The 18,337-nt window shown below is 43.2% G+C and overlaps 15 non-coding genes across 15 annotated transcripts; 9 read left to right on the top strand and 6 right to left on the bottom strand.

Annotated features, from left to right (window-relative positions):
- The first annotated feature begins 4,369 nt into the window (after positions 1 to 4,369).
- On the top strand, positions 4,370 to 4,441 carry Trnad-guc (transfer RNA aspartic acid (anticodon GUC)). The gene has a single exon. It is a non-coding gene; the product is annotated as a tRNA-Asp (tRNA).
- Positions 4,442 to 4,699: 258 nt separating this feature from the next.
- Positions 4,700 to 4,771, top strand: Trnad-guc (transfer RNA aspartic acid (anticodon GUC)). Its single transcript has one exon. It is a non-coding gene; the product is annotated as a tRNA-Asp (tRNA).
- Positions 4,772 to 7,528: 2,757 nt separating this feature from the next.
- On the top strand, positions 7,529 to 7,600 carry Trnad-guc (transfer RNA aspartic acid (anticodon GUC)). Its single transcript has one exon. It is a non-coding gene; the product is annotated as a tRNA-Asp (tRNA).
- A 708-nt stretch (positions 7,601 to 8,308) lies between these two features.
- Positions 8,309 to 8,380, top strand: Trnad-guc (transfer RNA aspartic acid (anticodon GUC)). Its single transcript has one exon. It is a non-coding gene; the product is annotated as a tRNA-Asp (tRNA).
- Positions 8,381 to 9,087: 707 nt separating this feature from the next.
- Positions 9,088 to 9,159, top strand: Trnad-guc (transfer RNA aspartic acid (anticodon GUC)). The gene has a single exon. It is a non-coding gene; the product is annotated as a tRNA-Asp (tRNA).
- A 2,617-nt stretch (positions 9,160 to 11,776) lies between these two features.
- On the top strand, positions 11,777 to 11,848 carry Trnad-guc (transfer RNA aspartic acid (anticodon GUC)). Its single transcript has one exon. It is a non-coding gene; the product is annotated as a tRNA-Asp (tRNA).
- Positions 11,849 to 11,941: 93 nt separating this feature from the next.
- Positions 11,942 to 12,013, top strand: Trnad-guc (transfer RNA aspartic acid (anticodon GUC)). Its single transcript has one exon. It is a non-coding gene; the product is annotated as a tRNA-Asp (tRNA).
- A 93-nt stretch (positions 12,014 to 12,106) lies between these two features.
- Positions 12,107 to 12,178, top strand: Trnad-guc (transfer RNA aspartic acid (anticodon GUC)). Its single transcript has one exon. It is a non-coding gene; the product is annotated as a tRNA-Asp (tRNA).
- A 400-nt stretch (positions 12,179 to 12,578) lies between these two features.
- On the top strand, positions 12,579 to 12,650 carry Trnad-guc (transfer RNA aspartic acid (anticodon GUC)). Its single transcript has one exon. It is a non-coding gene; the product is annotated as a tRNA-Asp (tRNA).
- Positions 12,651 to 12,744: 94 nt separating this feature from the next.
- On the bottom strand, positions 12,745 to 12,816 carry Trnad-guc (transfer RNA aspartic acid (anticodon GUC)). The gene has a single exon. It is a non-coding gene; the product is annotated as a tRNA-Asp (tRNA).
- Positions 12,817 to 12,909: 93 nt separating this feature from the next.
- On the bottom strand, positions 12,910 to 12,981 carry Trnad-guc (transfer RNA aspartic acid (anticodon GUC)). Its single transcript has one exon. It is a non-coding gene; the product is annotated as a tRNA-Asp (tRNA).
- A 258-nt stretch (positions 12,982 to 13,239) lies between these two features.
- Positions 13,240 to 13,311, bottom strand: Trnae-uuc (transfer RNA glutamic acid (anticodon UUC)). Its single transcript has one exon. It is a non-coding gene; the product is annotated as a tRNA-Glu (tRNA).
- A 2,006-nt stretch (positions 13,312 to 15,317) lies between these two features.
- On the bottom strand, positions 15,318 to 15,389 carry Trnad-guc (transfer RNA aspartic acid (anticodon GUC)). Its single transcript has one exon. It is a non-coding gene; the product is annotated as a tRNA-Asp (tRNA).
- A 565-nt stretch (positions 15,390 to 15,954) lies between these two features.
- Trnad-auc (transfer RNA aspartic acid (anticodon AUC)) lies at positions 15,955 to 16,026 on the bottom strand. The gene has a single exon. It is a non-coding gene; the product is annotated as a tRNA-Asp (tRNA).
- Positions 16,027 to 17,089: 1,063 nt separating this feature from the next.
- Positions 17,090 to 17,161, bottom strand: Trnad-guc (transfer RNA aspartic acid (anticodon GUC)). The gene has a single exon. It is a non-coding gene; the product is annotated as a tRNA-Asp (tRNA).
- Between the last annotated feature and the right edge of the window lie 1,176 nt (positions 17,162 to 18,337).

Raw genomic sequence — 18,337 nt, 5'->3', positions numbered from 1 at the left:
TTATATTCAAAATGAACATCACTATTATAGTTATTTAAAAGGCCGCTCCCCGTCGGGGAATCGAACCCTGGTCTCCCGCGTGACAGGTGGGGATACTCACCACTATACTAACGAAGACTGCGATTACGGCAGTTCTGACCAGTTGTGCAATAAAATGTATTGATATTAAATTCGAAATGAACGTCACTATTATAGGTATTCAAAAGGCCGCTCCCCGTCGGGGAATCGAACCCCGGTCTCCCGCGTGACAGGCGGGGATACTCACCACTATACTAACGAGGACTGCGTTTAAGGCAGTTCTGACCAGTTGTACAATAAAATGTATTGAAATTAAATTCGAAATGAACGTCACTATTATATGTATTCAAAAGGCCGCTCCCCGTCGGGGAATCGAACCCCGGTCTCCCGCGTGACAGGCGGGGATACTCACCACTATACTAACGAAGACTGCGATTACGGCAGTTCTGACCAGTTGTACAATAAAATATATTGAAATTCAATTCGACATGAACGTCACTATTATAGGTATTCAAAAGGCCGCTTCCCGTCGGGAAATCGAACCCTGGTCTCCCGCGTGACAGGTGGGGATACTCACCACTATACTAACGAAGACTGCGATTACGGCAGTTCTGACCAGTTGTGCAATAAAATGTATTGATATTAAATTCGAAATGAACGTCACTATTATAGGTATTCAAAAGGCCGCTCCCCGTCGGGGAATCGAACCCCGGTCTCCCGCGTGACAGGCGGGGATACTCACCACTATACTAACGAGGACTGCGTTTAAGGCAGTTCTGACCAGTTGTACAATAAAATGTATTTAATTTTAATTCAAAATAAACGTCACTATTATAGTTATTCAAAAGGCCGCTCCCCGTCGGGGAATCGAACCCCGGTCTCCCGCGTGACAGGCGGGGATACTCACCACTATACTCACGAGGACTGCGATCACGGCAGTTCTGACCAGTTGTACAAACAAATGTATTTGAATTATATTCAAAGTGAACATCAATATTATAGTTATTTAAAAGCCCGCTCCCCGTCGTGGAATCGAACAACGGTCCTCACCATTATAATAACGAAGACTGCGCTTACGGCAGTTCTGACCAGTTGTACAAAAAATGTATTTAAATTAAATTCAAAACGAACATCCCTATTAAAGTTATTTAAAAGGCCGCTCCCCGTCGGGGAATCGAACCCCGGTCTCCCGCGTGACAGGCGGGGATACTCACCACTATACTAACGAGGACTGCGTTTAAGGCAGTTCTGACCAGTTGTACAATAAAATGTATTGAAATTAAATTCGAAATGAACGTCACTATTATAGGTATTCAAAAGGCCGCTCCCCGTCGGGGAATCGAACCCCGGTCTCCCGCGTGACAGGCGGGGATACTCACCACTATACTAACGAGGACTGCGTTTAAGGCAGTTCTGACCAGTTGTACAATAAAATGTATTGAAATTAAATTCGAAATGAACGTCACTATTATAGGTATTCAAAAGGCCGCTCCCCGTCGGGGAATCGAACCCCGGTCTCCCGCGTGACAGGCGGGGATACTCACCACTATACTAACGAGGACTGCGTTTAAGGCAGTTCTGACCAGTTGTACAATAAAATGTATTGAAATTCAATTCGAAATGAACGTCACTATTATAGGTATTCAAAAGGCTGCTTCCCGTCGGGGAATCGAACCCTGGTCTCCCGCGTGACAGGCGGGGATGCTCACCACTATACTAACGAAGACTGCGATTACGGCAGTTCTGACCGGTTGTCCAAACAAATGTATTTGAATTATATTCAAAATGAACATCACCATTATAGTTATTTAAAAGCCCGCTCCCCGTCGGGGAATCGAACAACGGTCCTCACCACTATAATAACGAAGACTGTTCTTACGGCAGTTCTGACCAGTTGTACAATAAAATACATTTAAATCTAATTAAAAATGAACATCACTATTATAGTTATTTAAAAGGCCGCTCGCCGTCAGGAATTCGAAACCCGGTCTCCCGTGTGACAGACGGGAACATTCCCCACTATAATAACGAAGACTGCGTTTACGGCAGCTCTAACCAGTTGTACAAACAAATGTATTTGAATTATATTCAAAATGAACATCACTATTATAGTTATTTAAAAGCCCGCTCCCCGCCGGGGAATCGAACAACGGTCCTCACCACTATAATAACGAAGACTGCGCTTACGGCAGTTCTGACCAGTTGTACAAAAAATGTATTTAAATTAAATTCAAATCGAACAACGAGGACTGCGTTTAAGGCAGTTCTGACAAGTTGTACAATAAAATGTATTGAAATTAAATTCGAAATGAATGTCACTATCATAGTTATTCAAAAGGCCGCTCCCCGTCAGGAAATCGAAACCCGGTCTCCCGTGTGACTGACGGGAACATTCCCCACTGTAATAACGAAGACTGCGCTTACGGCAGCTCTGACCAGTTGTACAAACAAATGTATTTGAATTATATTCAAAATGAACATCACTATTATAGTTATTTAAAAGGCCGCTCCCCGTCGGGGAATCGAACCCCGGTCTCCCGCGTGACAGGCGGGGATACTCACCACTATACTAACGAGGACTGCGTTGAAGGCAGTTCTGACCAGTTGTACAATAAAATGTATTGAAATTAAATTCGAAATGAACGTCACTATTATAGGTATTCAAAAGGCCGCTCCCCGTCGGGGAATCGAACCCCGGTCTCCCGCGTGACAGGCGGGGATACTCACCACTATACTAACGAGGACTGCGTTTAAGGCAGTTCTGACCAGTTGTACAATAAAATGTATTGAAATTAAATTCGAAATGAACGTCACTATTATAGGTATTCAAAAGGCCGCTCCCCGTAGGGGAATCGAACCCCGGTCTCCCGCGTGACAGGCGGGGATACTCACCACTATACTAACGAGGACTGCGTTTAAGGCAGTTCTGACCAGTTGTACAATAAAATGTATTGAAATTAAATTCGAAATGAACGTCACTATTATAGGTATTCAAAAGGCCGCTCCCCGTCGGGGAATCGAACCCCGGTCTCCCGCGTGACAGGCGGGGATACTCACCACTATACTAACGAGGACTGCGTTGAAGGCAGTTCTGACCAGTTGTACAATAAAATGTATTGAAATTAAATTCGAAATGAACGTCACTATTATAGGTATTCAAAAGGCCGCTCCCCGTCGGGGAATCGAACCCCGGTCTCCCGCGTGACAGGCGGGGATACTCACCACTATACTAACGAGGACTGCGTTTAAGGCAGTTCTGACCAGTTGTACAATAAAATGTATTGAAATTAAATTCGAAATGAACGTCACTATTATAGGTATTCAAAAGGCCGCTCCCCGTAGGGGAATCGAACCCCGGTCTCCCGCGTGACAGGCGGGGATACTCACCACTATACTAACGAGGACTGCGTTTAAGGCAGTTCTGACCAGTTGTACAATAAAATGTATTGAAATTCAATTCGAAATGAACGTCACTATTATAGGTATTCAAAAGGCTGCTTCCCGTCGGGGAATCGAACCCTGGTCTCCCGCGTGACAGGCGGGGATGCTCACCACTATACTAACGAAGACTGCGATTACGGCAGTTCTGACCGGTTGTCCAAACAAATGTATTTGAATTATATTCAAAATGAACATCACTATTATAGTTATTTAAATAACTATAATAGGGATGTTCGTTTTGAATTTAATTTAAATACATTTTTTGTACAACTGGTCAGAACTGCCGTAAGCGCAGTCTTCGTTATTATAATGGTGAGGACCGTTGTTCGATTCCCCGACGGGGAGCGGCCTTTTAAATAACTATAATAGTGATGCCCGTTTTGAATTTAATTTAAATACATTCTTTGTACAACTGGTCAGAACTGCCGTAAGCGCAGTCTTCGTTATTATAGTGGTGAGGACCGTTGTTCGATTCCCCGACGGGGAGCGGGCTTTTAAATAACTATAATAGTGATGTTCATTTTGAATATAATTCAAATACATTTGTTTGTACAACTGGTCAGAGCTGCCGTAAGCGCAGTCTTCGTTATTATAGTGGGGAATGTTCCCGTCTGTCACACGGGAGACCGGGTTTCGAATTCCTGACGGGGAGCGGCCTTTTAAATAACTATAATAGTGATGTTCATTTTGAATATAATTCAAATACATTTGTTTGTACAACTGGTCAGAACTGCCGTAAACGCAGTCTTCGTTAGTATAGTGGTGAGTATCCCCGCCTGTCACGCGGGAGACCGGGGTTCGATTCCCCGACGGGGAGCGGCCTTTTGAATACCTATAATAGTGATGTTCATTTCGAATTTAATTTCAATACATTTTATTGTACAACTGGTCAGAACTGCCTTAAACGCAGTCCTCGTTAGTATAGTGGTGAGTATCCCCGCCTGTCACGCGGGAGACCGGGGTTCGATTCCCCGACGGGGAGCGGCCTTTTGAATACCTATAATAGTGACGTTCATTTCGAATTTAATTTCAATACATTTTATTGTACAACTGGTCAGAACTGCCATAAACGCAGTCCTCGTTAGTATAACGGTGAGTATCCCCGCCTGTCACGCGGGAGACCGGGGTTCGATTCCCCGATGGGGAGCGGCCTTTTGAATACATATAATAGTGACGTTCATTTCGAATTTAATTTCAATACATTTTATTGTACAACTGGTCAGAACTGCCTTAAACGCAGTCCTCGTTAGTATAGTGGTGAGTATCCCCGCCTGTCACGCGGGAGACCGGGGTTCGATTCCCCGACGGGGAGCGGCCTTTTAAATAACTATAATAGGGATGTTCGTTTTGCATTTAATTTAAATACATTTTTTGTACAACTGGTCAGAACTGCCGTAAGCGCAGTCTTCGTTATTATAATGGTGAGGACCGTTGTTCGATTCCCCGACGGGGAGCGGCCTTTTAAATAACTATAATAGTGATGCTCGTTTTGAATTTAGTTTAAATACATTCTTTGTACAACTGGTCAGAACTGCCGTAAGCGCAGTCTTCGTTATTATAGTGGTGAGGACCGTTGTTCGATTTCCCGACGGAAAGCGGGCTTCTAAATAACTATAATAGTGATGTTCATTTTGAATATAATTCAAATACATTTGTTTGCACAACTGGTCAGAACTGCCGTAAGCGCAGTCTTCGTTATTATAGTGGGGAGTGTTCCCGTCTGTCACACGGGAGACCGGGTTTTAATTTCCTGACGGGGAGCGGCCTTTTGAATAACTATAATAGTGACATTCATTTCGAATTTAATTTCAATACATTTTATTGTACAGGTGGTCAGAACTCCTATAAACGCAGTCATCGTTAGTATAGTGGTGAGTATCCCTGCCTGTCACGCGGGAGACTGGGGTTCGATTCCCCGTCGGGGAGCAGCCTTTTGAATAACTATAATAGTAACGTTCATTTCGAATATAATTTTAATAGATTTTATTGTAGAACTTGTCAGAAATGCCGTGAACGCAGTCCTTGTTAGTATAGTGGTGAGTATCTCCGCCTGTCACGCGGGAGACCAGGGTTCGATTCCCCGACGGGTAGCGGCCTTTTAAATAATTATAATAGTGATGTTCGTTTTGAATTTAATTTAAATACATTTTTTGTACAACTGATCAGAACTGCCGTAAGCGCAGCCTTCGTTAGTATAGTGGTGATCAGTGTCTCCGCCTGTCACGCGGGAGACCGGTGTTCGATTCGCCGACGGGGAGCGGCCTTTTGAATAACTATTATAGTGATGTTCATTTTGAATATAATTCAAATACATTTGTTTGTACAACTATGGTCAGAACTGCCGTAATCGCAGTCCTCGTTAGTATAGTGGTTATTATTCCTGCCTGTCACGCGGGAGACGGGGTTCGATTCCCCGTCGGAGAGCGGCCTTTTGAATAACTATAATAGTGACGTTCATTTTGAATTAAATTTAAATACATTTTATTGTAGAACTGGTCAGAACTGCCTTAAACGCAGTCCTCGTTCGTGGTGAGTATCCCCGCCTTCCACGCGGGAGACCGGGGTTCGATTCCCCGACGGGGAGCGGCCTTTTAAATAACTATAATAGTGATGCTCGTTTTGAATTTAATTTAAATACATTCTTTGTACAATTGGTCAGAACTGCCGTAAGCGCAGTCTTCGTTATTATAGTGGTGAGGACCGTTGTTCGATTCCACGACGGAAAGCGGGCTTTTAAATAACTATAATATTGATGTTCATTTTGAATATAATTCAAATACATTTGTTTGTACAACTGGTCAGAACTGCCGTGATCGCAGTCCTCGTGAGTATAGTGGTGAGTATCCCCGCCTGTCACGTGGGAGACCGGGGTTCGATTCCCCGACGGGGAGCGGCCTTTTGAATAACTATAATAGTGACGTTCATTTTGAATTACAATTAAATACATTTTATTGTACAACTGGTCAGAACTGCCTTCAACGCAGTCCTCGTTAGTATAGTGGTGAGTATCCCCGCCTTTCACGCGGAGATGGGGGTTCGATTCCCCGACGGGGAGCGGCCTTTTAAATAACTATAATAGGGATGTTCGTTTTGAATTGAATTTAAATACATTTTTTTAACAACTGGTCAGAACTGCCGTAAGCGCAGTCTTCGTTATTATAGTGGTGAGGACCGTTGTTCGATTCCACGACGGAAAGCGGGCTTTTAAATAACTATAATATTGATGTTCACTTTGAATATAATTCAAATACATTTGTTTGTACAACTATGGTCAGAACTGCCGTAATCGCAGTCCTCGTTAGTATAGTGGTTATTATTCCTGCCTGTCACGCGGGAGACGGGGTTCGATTCCCCGTCGGGGAGCGGCCTTTTGAATAACTATAATAGTGACGTTCATTTTGAATTAAATTTAAATACATTTTATTGTAGAACTGGTCAGAACTGCCTTAAACGCAGTCCTCGTTAGTATCGTGGTGAGTATCCCCGCCTTTCACGCGGGAGACTGGGGTTCGATTCCCCGACGGGGAGCGGCCTTTTAAATAACTATAATAGTGATGCTCGTTTTGAATTTAATTAAATACATTCTTTGTACAATTGGTCAGAACTGCCGTAAGCGCAGTCTTCGTTATTATAGTGGTGAGGACCGTTGTTCGATTTCTAGACTGGGAGCGGCCATTTAAATAACTATAATAGTGAAGTTCGTTTTGAATTTAATTTAAATACATTTTTTGTACAACTGGTCAGAACTGCCGTAAGCGCAGTCTTCGTTATTATAATGGTGAGGACCGTTGTTAGATTCCACGACGGGGAGCGGGCTTTTAAATAACTATAATATTGATGTTCATTTTGAATATAATTCAAATACATTTGTTTGTACAACTGGTCAGAACTGCCGTGATCGCAGTCCTCGTGAGTATAGTGGTGAGTATCCCCGCCTGTCACGCGGGAGACCGGGGTTCGATTCCCCGACGGGGAGCGGCCTTTTGAATAACTATAATAGTGATGTTCATTTTGAATTAAAATTAAATACATTTTATTGTACAACTGGTCAGAACTGTCTTAAACGCAGTCCTCGTTAGTATAGTGGTGAGTATCCCCGCCTGTCACGCGGGAGACCGGGGTTCGATTCCCCGACGGGGAGCGGCCTTTTAAATAACTATAATAGTGATGTTCGTTTTGAATTTAATTTAAATACATTTTTTGTACAACTGGTCAGAACTGCCGTAAGCGCAGTCTTCGTTATTATAATGGTGTGGACCGTTGTTCGATTCCACGACGGGGAGCGGGCTTTTAAATAACTATAATATTGATGTTCATTTTGAATATAATTCAAATACATTTGTTTGTACAACTGGTCAGAACTGCCGTGATCGCAGTCCTCGTTAGTATAGTGGTGAGTATCCCCGCCTGTCACGCGGGAGACCAGGGTTCGATTCCCCGACGGGAAGCGGCCGTTTGAATACTTATAATAGTGACGTTCATTTCGAATTGAATTTCAATACATTTTATTGTACAACTGGTCAGAACTGCCGTAAGCGCAGTCTTCGTTATTATAATGGTGTGGACCGTTGTTCGATTCCACGACGGGGAGCGGGCTTTTAAATAACTATAATATTGATGTTCATTTTGAATATAATTCAAATACATTTGTTTGTACAACTGGTCAGAACTGCCGTGATCGCAGTCCTCGTGAGTATAGTGGTGAGTATCCCCGCCTGTCACGCGGGAGACCGGGGTTCGATTCCCCGACGGGGAGCGGCCTTTTGAATAACTATAATAGTGATGTTCATTTTGAATTAAAATTAAATACATTTTATTGTACAACTGGTCAGAACTGTCTTAAACGCAGTCCTCGTTAGTATAGTGGTGAGTATCCCCGCCTGTCACGCGGGAGACCGGGGTTCGATTCCCCGACGGGGAGCGGCCTTTTAAATAACTATAATAGTGATGTTCGTTTTGAATTTAATTTAAATACATTTTTTGTACAACTGGTCAGAACTGCCGTAAGCGCAGTCTTCGTTATTATAATGGTGTGGACCGTTGTTCGATTCCACGACGGGGAGCGGGCTTTTAAATAACTATAATATTGATGTTCATTTTGAATATAATTCAAATACATTTGTTTGTACAACTGGTCAGAACTGCCGTGATCGCAGTCCTCGTTAGTATAGTGGTGAGTATCCCCGCCTGTCACGCGGGAGACCAGGGTTCGATTCCCCGACGGGGAGCGGCCTTTTAAATAACTATAATAGTGATGTTCGTTTTGAATTTAATTTAAATACATTTTTTGTACAACTGGTCAGAACTGCCGTAAGCGCAGTCTTCGTTATTATAGTGGTGAGGACCGTTGTTCGATTCCCCGACGGGGAGCGGGCTTTTAAATAACTATAATAGTGATGTTCATTTTGAATATAATTCAAATACATTTGTTTGGACAACTGGTCAGAAGTGCCGTTATCGCAGTCTTCGTTAGTATAGTGGTGAGTATCCCCGCCTGTCACGCGGGAGACCAGGGTTCGATTCCCCGACGGGAAGCGGCCTTTTGAATACCTATAATAGTGACGTTCATTTCGAATTGAATTTCAATACATTTTATTGTACAACTGGTCAGAACTGCCTTAAACGCAGTCCTCGTTAGTATAGTGGTGAGTATACCCGCCTGTCACGCGGGAGACCGGGGTTCGATTCCCCGACGGGGAGCGGCCTTTTGAATACATATAATAGTGACGTTCATTTCGAATTTAATTTCAATACATTTTGTTGTACAACTGGTGAGAACTGCCTTAAACGCAGTCCTCGTTAGTATAGTGGTGAGTATCCCCGCCTGTCACGCGGGAGACCGGGGTTCGATTCCCCGACGCGGAGCGGCCTTTTAAATAACTATAATAGGGATGTTCGTTTTGAATTTAATTTGAATACATTTTTTGTACAACTGGTCAGAACTGCCGTGATCGCAGTCCTCGTGAGTATAGTGGTGAGTATCCCCGCCTGTCACGCGGGAGACCGGGGTTCGATTCCCCGGCGGGGAGCGGCCTTTTGAATAACTATAATAGTGACGTTCATTTTGAATTACAATTAAATACATTTTATTGTACAACTGGTCAGAACTGCCTTCAACGCAGTCCTCGTTAGTATAGTGGTGAGTATCCCCGCCTTTCACGCGGAGACGGGGGTTCGATTCCCCGACGGGGAGCGGCCTTTTAAATAACTATAATAGGGATGTTCGTTTTGAATTGAATTTAAATACATTTTTTGTACAACTGGTCAGAATTGCCGTAAGCGCAGTCTTCGTCATTATAGTGGTGAGGACCGTTGTTCGATTTCCCGACGGGGAGCGGCCTTTTAAATAACTATAATAGGGATGTTCGTTTTGAATTTAATTTGAATACATTTGTTTGTACAACTGGTCAGAACTGCCGTGATCGCAGTCCTCGTGAGTATAGTGGTGAGTATCCCCGCCTGTCACGCGGGAGACCGGGGTTCGATTCCCCGGCGGGGAGCGGCCTTTTGAATAACTATAATAGTGACGTTCATTTTGAATTACAATTAAATACATTTTATTGTACAACTGGTCAGAACTGCCTTCAACGCAGTCCTCGTTAGTATAGTGGTGAGTATCCCCGCCTTTCACGCGGAGACGGGGGTTCGATTCCCCGACGGGGAGCGGCCTTTTAAATAACTATAATAGGGATGTTCGTTTTGAATTGAATTTAAATACATTTTTTGTACAACTGGTCAGAATTGCCGTAAGCGCAGTCTTCGTCATTATAGTGGTGAGGACCGTTGTTCGATTTCCCGACGGGAAGCGGGCTTCTAAATAACTATAATAGTGATGTTCATTTTGAATATAATTCAAATACATTTGTTTGCACAACTGGTCAGAACTGCCGTAAGCGCAGTCTTCGTTATTATAGTGGGGAGTGTTCCCGTCTGTCACACGGGAGACCGGGTTTAAATTTCCTGACGGGGAGCGGCCTTTTGAATAACTATAATAGTGACATTCATTTCGAATTTAATTTCAATACATTTTATTGTACAGGTGGTCAGAACTCCTATAAACGCAGTCATCGTTAGTATAGTGGTGAGTATCCCTGCCTGTCACGCGGGAGACCGGGGTTCGATTCCCCGTCGGGGAGCAGCCTTTTGAATAACTATAATAGTAACGTTCATTTCGAATATAATTTTAATAGATTTTATTGTAGAACTTGTCAGAAATGCCGTGAACACAGTCCTTGTTAGTATAGTGGTGAGTATCTCCGCCTGTCACGCGGGAGACCAGGGTTCGATTCCCCGACGGGTAGCGGCCTTTTAAATAATTATAATAGTGATGTTCGTTTTGAATTTAATTTAAATACATTTTTTGTACAACTGGTCAGAACTGCCGTAAGCGCAGCCTTCGTTAGTATAGTGGTGATCAGTGTCTCCGCCTGTCACGCGGGAGACCGGTGTTCGATTTGCCGACGGGGAGCGGCCTTTTGAATAACTATTATAGTGATGTTCATTTTGAATATAATTCAAATACATTTGTTTGTACAACTGGTCAGAACTGCCGTAATCGCAGTCCTCGTTAGTATAGTGGTTATTATTCCTGCCTGTCACGCGGGAGACGGGGTTCGATTCCCCGTCGGTGAGCGGCCTTTTGAATAACTATAATAGTGACGTTCATTTTGAATTAAATTTAAATACATTTTATTGTAGAACTGGTCAGAACTGCCTTAAACGCAGTCCTCGTTAGTATCGTGGCGAGTATCCCCGCCTTTCACGCGGGAGACCGGGGTTCGATTCCCCGACGGGGAGCGGCCTTTTAAATAACTATAATAGTGATGTTCGTTTTCAATTTAATTTAAATACATTCTTTGTACAATTGGTCAGAACTGCCGTAAGCGCAGTCTTCGTTATTATAGTGGTGAGGACCGTTGTTCGATTTCTAGACTGGGAGCGGCCATTTAAATAACTATAATAGTGAAGTTCGTTTTGAATTTAATTTAAATACATTTTTTGTACAACAGGTCAGAACTGCCGTAAGCGCAGTCTTCGTTATTATAGTGGTGAGGACCGTTGTTCGATTCCCCGATGGGGAGCGGGCTTTTAAATAACTATAATAGTGATGTTCATTTTGAATATAATTCAAATACATTTGTTTGTACAACTGGTCAGAACTGCCGTAAGCGCAGTCTTCGTTATTATAGTGGTGAGGACCGTTGTTCGATTCCCCGATGGGGAGCGGCCTTTTGAATAACTATAATAGTGACGTTCATTTTGAATTAAAATTAAATACATTTTATTGTACAACTGGTCAGAACTGTCTTAAACGCAGTCCTCGTTAGTATAGTGGTGAGTATCCCCGCCTGTCACGCGGGAGACCGGGGTTCGATTCCCCGACGGGGAGCGGCCTTTTGAATACCTATAATAGTGACGTTCATTTCGAATTGAATTTCAATACATTTTATTGTACAACTGGTCAGAACTGCCTTAAACGCAGTCCTCGTTAGTATAGTGGTGAGTATCCCCGCCTGTCACGCGGGAGACCGGGGTTCGATTCCCCGACGGGGAGCGGCCTTTTGAATACCTATAATAGTGACGTTCATTTCGAATTTAATTTCAATACATTTTATTGTACAACTGGTCAGAACTGCCTTAAACGCAGTCCTCGTTAGTATAGTGGTGAGTATCCCCGCCTGTCACGCGGGAGACCGGGGTTCGATTCCCCGACGGGGAGCGGCCTTTTGAATACCTATAATAGTGACGTTCATTTCGAATTTAATATCAATACATTTTTTGTACAACTGGTCAGAACTGCCGTAAGCGCAGTCTTCGTTATTATAGTGGTGAGGACCGTTGTTCGATTCCCCGACGGGGAGCGGGCTTTTAAATAACTATAATAGTGATGTTCATTTTGAATATAATTCAAATACATTTGTTTGTACAACTGGTCAGAGTTGCCGTAAGCGCAGTCTTCGTTATTATAGTGGGGAATGTTCCCGTCTGTCACACGGGAGACCGGGTTTCGAATTCCTGACGGGGAGCGGCCTTTTAAATAACTATAATAGTGATGTTCATTTTTAATTAGATTTAAATGCATTTTATTGTACAACTGGTCAGAACTGCCTTAAACGCAGTCCTCGTTAGTATAGTGGTGAGTATCCCCGCCTGTCACGCGGGAGACCGGGGTTCGATTCCCCGACGGGGAGCGGCCTTTTGAATACATATAATAGTGACGTTCATTTCGAATTTAATTTCAATACATTTTATTGTACAACTGGTCAGAACTGCCTTAAAAGGCCGCTCCCCGTCGGGGAATCGAACCCCGGTCTCCCGCGTGACAGGCGGGGATACTCACCACTATACTAACGAGGACTGCGTTTAAGGCAGTTCTGACCAGTTGTACAATAAAATGTATTGAAATTAAATTCGAAATGAACGTCACTATTATATGTATTCAAAAGGCCGCTCCCCGTCGGGGAATCGAACCCCGGTCTCCCGCGTGACAGGCGGGGATACTCACCACTATACTAACGAGGACTGCGTTTAAGGCCGTTCTGACCAGTTGTACAATAAAATGTATTGAAATTAAATTCGAAATGAACGTCACTATTATAGGTATTCAAAAGGCCGCTCTCCGTCGGGGAATCGAACCCCGGTCTCCCGCGTGACAGGTGGGGATACTCACCACTATACTAACGAAGACTGCGTTTACGGCAGTTCTGACCAGTTGTCCAAACAAATGTATTTGAATTATATTCAAAATGAACATCACTATTATAGTTATTTAAAAGCCCGCTCCCCGTCGGGGAATCGAACCCCGGTCTCCCGCGTGAAAGGCGGGGATACTCACCACGATACTAACGAGGACTGCGTTTAAGGCAGTTCTGACCAGTTCTACGATAAAATGTATTTAAATTTAATTCAAAATGAACGTCACTATTATAGTTATTCAAAAGGCCGCTCTCCGACGGGGAATCGAACCCCGTCTCCCGCGTGACAGGCAGGAATAATAACCACTATACTAACGAGGACTGCGATTACGGCAGTTCTGACCATAGTTGTACAAACAAATGTATTTGAATTATATTCAAAATGAACATCACTATAATAGTTATTCAAAAGGCCGCTCCCCGTCGGCGAATCGAACACCGGTCTCCCGCGTGACAGGCGGAGACACTGATCACCACTATACTAACGAAGGCTGCGCTTACGGCAGTTCTGACCAGTTGTACAAAAAATGTATTTAAATTAAATTCAAAACGAACATCACTATTATAATTATTTAAAAGGCCGCTACCCGTCGGGGAATCGAACCCTGGTCTCCCGCGTGACAGGCGGAGATACTCACCACTATTTTAACAAGGACTGCGTTCACGGCATTTCTGACAAGTTCTACAATAAAATCTATTAAAATTATATTCGAAATGAACGTTACTATTATAGTTATTCAAAAGGGTGCTCCCCGACGGGGAATCGAACCCCGGTCTCCCGCGTGACAGGCAGGGATACTCACCACTATACTAACGATGACTGCGTTTATAGGAGTTCTGACCACCTGTACAATAAAATGTATTGAAATTAAATTCGAAATGAATGTCACTATTATAGTTATTCAAAAGGCCGCTCCCCGTCTGGAAATTGAAACCCGGTCTCCCGTGTGACAGACGGGAACACTCCCCACTATAATAACGAAGACTGCGCTTACGGCAGTTCTGACCAGTTGTGCAAACAAATATTTTTGAATTATATTCAAAATGAACATCACTATTATAGTTATTTAGAAGCCCGCTCCCCGTCGGGAAATCGAACAACGGTCCTCACCACTATAATAACGAAGACTGCGCTTACGGCAGTTCTGACCAGTTGTACAAAAAATGTATTTAAATTCAATTCAAAACGAACATCCCTATTATAGTTATTTAAAAGGCCGCTCCCCGTCGGGAATCGAACCCCCATCTCCGCGTGAAAGGCGGGGATACTCACCACTATACTAACGAGGACTGCGTTTAAGGCAGTTCTGACCAGTTGTACAATAAAATGTATTGAAATTCAATTCGAAATGAACGTCACTATTATAGGTATTCAAAAGGCCGCTTCCCGTCGGGGAATCGAACCCTGGTCTCCCGCGTGACAGGCTGGGATACTCACCACTATACTAACTAAGACTGCGATTACGGCAGTTCTGACCAGTTGTCCAAACAAATGTATTTGAATTATATTCAAAATGAACATCACTATTATAGTTATTTAAAAGCCCGCTCCCCGTCGGGGAATCGAACAACGGTCCTCACCACTATAATAACGAAGACTGCGCTTACGGCAGTTATTACCAGTTGTACAATAAAATGCATTTAAATGTAATTAAAAATGAACATCACTATTATAGTTATTTAAAATGCCGCTCCCCGTCAGGAATTCGAAACCCGGTCTCCCGTGTGACAGACGGGAACATTCCCCACTATAATAACGAAGACTGCGCTTACGGCAGCTCTGACCAGTTGTACAAACAAATGTATTTGAATTATATTCAAAATGAACATCACTATTATAGTTATTTAAAAGCCCGCTCCCCGTCGTGGAATCGAACAACGGTCCTCACCACTATATTAACGATGACTGCGCTTACGGCAGTTCTGACCAGTTGTACAAAAAATAAATTTAAATTAAATTCAAAACGAACATCACTATTATAGGTATTTAAAAGGCCGCTTCCCGTCGGGGAATCGAAACCCGGTCTCCCGCGTGATAGGCGGGGATACTCACCACTATACTAACGAGGATTGTATTTAAGGCAGTTCTGACCAGTTGTACAATAAAATGTATTGAAATTAAATTCGAAATGAACGTCACTATTATAGGTATTCAAAAGGCCGCTCCCCGTCGGGGAATCGAACCCCGGTCTCCCGCGTGACAGGCGGGGATACTCACCACTATACTAACGAGGACTGCGTTTAAGGCCGTTCTGACCAGTTGTACAATAAAATGTATTGAAATTAAATTCGAAATGAACGTCACTATTATAGGTATTCAAAAGGCCGCTCTCCGTCGGGGAATCGAACCCCGGTCTCCCGCGTGACAGGCGGGGATACTCTCCACTATACTAACGAGGACTGCGTTTAAGGCAGTTCTGACCAGTTGTACAATAAAATGTATTTAATTTTAATTCAAAATGAACGTCACTATTATAGTTATTCAAAAGGCCGCTCCCCGTCGGGGAATCGAACCCCGGTCTCCCGCGTGACAGGCGGGGATACTCACCACTATACTCACGAGGACTGCGATTACGGCAGTTCTGACCAGTTGTACAAACAAATGTATTTGAATTATATTCAAAATGAACATCAATATTATAGTTATTTAAAAGCCCGCTCCCCGTCGTGGAATCGAACAACGGTCCTCACCACTATATTAACGATGACTGCGCTTACGGCAGTTCTGACCAGTTGTACAAAAAATGTATTTAAATTAAATTCAAAACGAGCATCACTATTATAGGTATTTAAAAGGCCGCTTCCCGTCGGGGAATCGAACCCCGGTCTCCCGCGTGATAGGCGGGGATACTCACCACTATACTAACGAGGATTGCGTTTAAGGCAGTTCTGACCAGTTGTACAATAAAATGTATTGAAATTAAATTCGAAATGAACGTCACTATTATAGGTATGCAAAAGGCCGCTCCCCGTTGGGGAATCGAACCCCGGTCTCCCGCGTGACAGGCGGGGATACTCACCGCTATACCAACGAAGACTGCGATTACGGCAGTTCTGACCAGTTGTACAATAAAATCTATTTAAATTAAATTCAAAATCCACATCACTATTATAGTTATTCAAAAGGCCGCTCCCCGTCGGCGAATCGAACACCGGTCTCCCGCGTGACAGGCGGAGATACTGATCACCACTATACTAACGAAGGCTGCGCTTACGGCAGTTCTGACCAGTTGTACAAAAAATGTATTTAAATTAAATTCAAAACGAACATCACTATTATAGTTATTTAAAAGGCCGCTACCCGTCGGGGAATCGAACCCCGGTCTCCCGCGTGACAGGCGGAGATACTCACCACTATACTAACAAGGACTGCGTTCACGGCATTTCTGACAAGTTCTACAATAAAATCTATTAAAATTATATTCGAAATGAACGTTACTATTATAGTTATTCAACAGGCCGCTCCCCGACGGGGAATCGAACCCCGTTCTCCCGCGTGGCAGGCAGGGATACTCACCACTATACTAACGATGACTGCGTTTATAGGAGTTTTGACCACCTGTACAATAAAATGTATTGAAATTAAATTCGAAATGAATGTCACTATTATAGTTATTCAAAAGGCCGCTCCCCGTCAGGAAATTGAAACCCGGTCTCCCGTGTGACAGACGGGAACACTCCCCACTATAATAACGAAGACTGCGCTTACGGCAGTTCTGACCAGTTGTGCAAACAAATGTATTTGAATTATATTCAAAATGAACATCACTATTATAGTTATTTAAAAGCCCGCTCCCCGTCGGGAAATCGAACAACAGTCCTAACCACTATAATAACGAAGACTGCGCTTACGGCAGTTCTGACCAGTTGTACAAAAAAATGTATTTAAATTAAATTCAAAACGAACATCCCTATTATAGTTATTTAAAAGGCCGCTCCCCGTCGGGGATTCGAACCCCGGTCTCCCGCGTGACAGGCGGGGATACTCACCACTATACTAACGAGGACTGCGTTGAAGGCATTTCTGACCAGTTGTACAATAAAATGTGTTGAAATTAAATTAGAAATGAATGTCACAATTATAGTTATTCAAAAGGCCGCTCCCCTTCAGGAAATTGAAACCCGGTCTCCCGTGTGACAGACGGGAACACTCCCCACTATAATAACGAAGTCTGCGCTTACGGCAGTTCTGACCAGTTGTGCAAACAAATGTTTTTGAGTTATATTCAAAATGAACATCACTATTATAGTTATTTAAAAGCCCGCTCCCCGTCGGGAAATCGAACAACGGTCCTAACCACTATAATAACGAAGACTGCGCTTACGGCAGTTCTTACCAGTTGTACAAAAAAATGTATTTAAATGAAATTCAAAACGAACATCCCTATTATAGTTATTCAAAAGGCCGCTCCCCGTCAGGAAATTGAACAACGGTCCTAACCACTATAATAACGAAGACTGCGCTTACGGCAGTTCTGACCAGTTGTACAAAAAATGTATTTAAATTAAATTCAAAACGAGCATCACTATTATAGGTATTTAAAAGGCCGCTTCCCGTCGGGGAATCGAACCCCGGTCTCCCGCGTGACAGGTGGCGATACCCACCACTATACTAACGACGACTGCGTTAGGCAGTTCCGACCAATTGTACAATAAAATGTATTTAAATTTAATTCAAAATGAACATCATTGTTATAGTTATTCAAAAGGCCGCTCCCCGTCGGGGAATCGAGCCCCGGTCACATGCGTCACAGTCGGGATACTCACCACTATACTAACGAAGACTGCGTTTACGGCACTTCTGAACAGTTGTACAAAAATGTATTTAAATTAAATTCAAAATGAACATCACTATTATAGTTATTTAAAAGGCCGTTCCCAGTCGGGGAATCGAACCCCGGTCTTCTGCGAGACAGGCTGGGACACTCACTACTATACTAACGAGAACTGCGTTTACGACAGTTCTGACCAGTTGTACAATAAAATGTATTTAAATTAAATTCAAAATTAACATCACTATTACACTGGTCAACACAAATTTTTAGGCAGACAAAGTAAGAGGGGTTTTGGAGGTTCTGAAGGGTACTGATTCCGAATATGACCTCGGTTTTTTCAAATTGGCTCTATTTTTCGAGATAATTCATGGGGCTATTTTGACTAAAATCTCATATTTTCGCTGTAGG

The sequence above is a fragment of the Botryllus schlosseri genome, chromosome 6 (assembly GCF_051294905.1).
Source record: "Botryllus schlosseri isolate E-star chromosome 6, Bs_hap1, whole genome shotgun sequence".
Classification (NCBI taxonomy): domain Eukaryota; kingdom Metazoa; phylum Chordata; class Ascidiacea; order Stolidobranchia; family Styelidae; genus Botryllus; species Botryllus schlosseri.
Note: the sequence above shows the minus strand (reverse complement) of the source record. Positions and strands in the feature narration are given on the sequence as shown.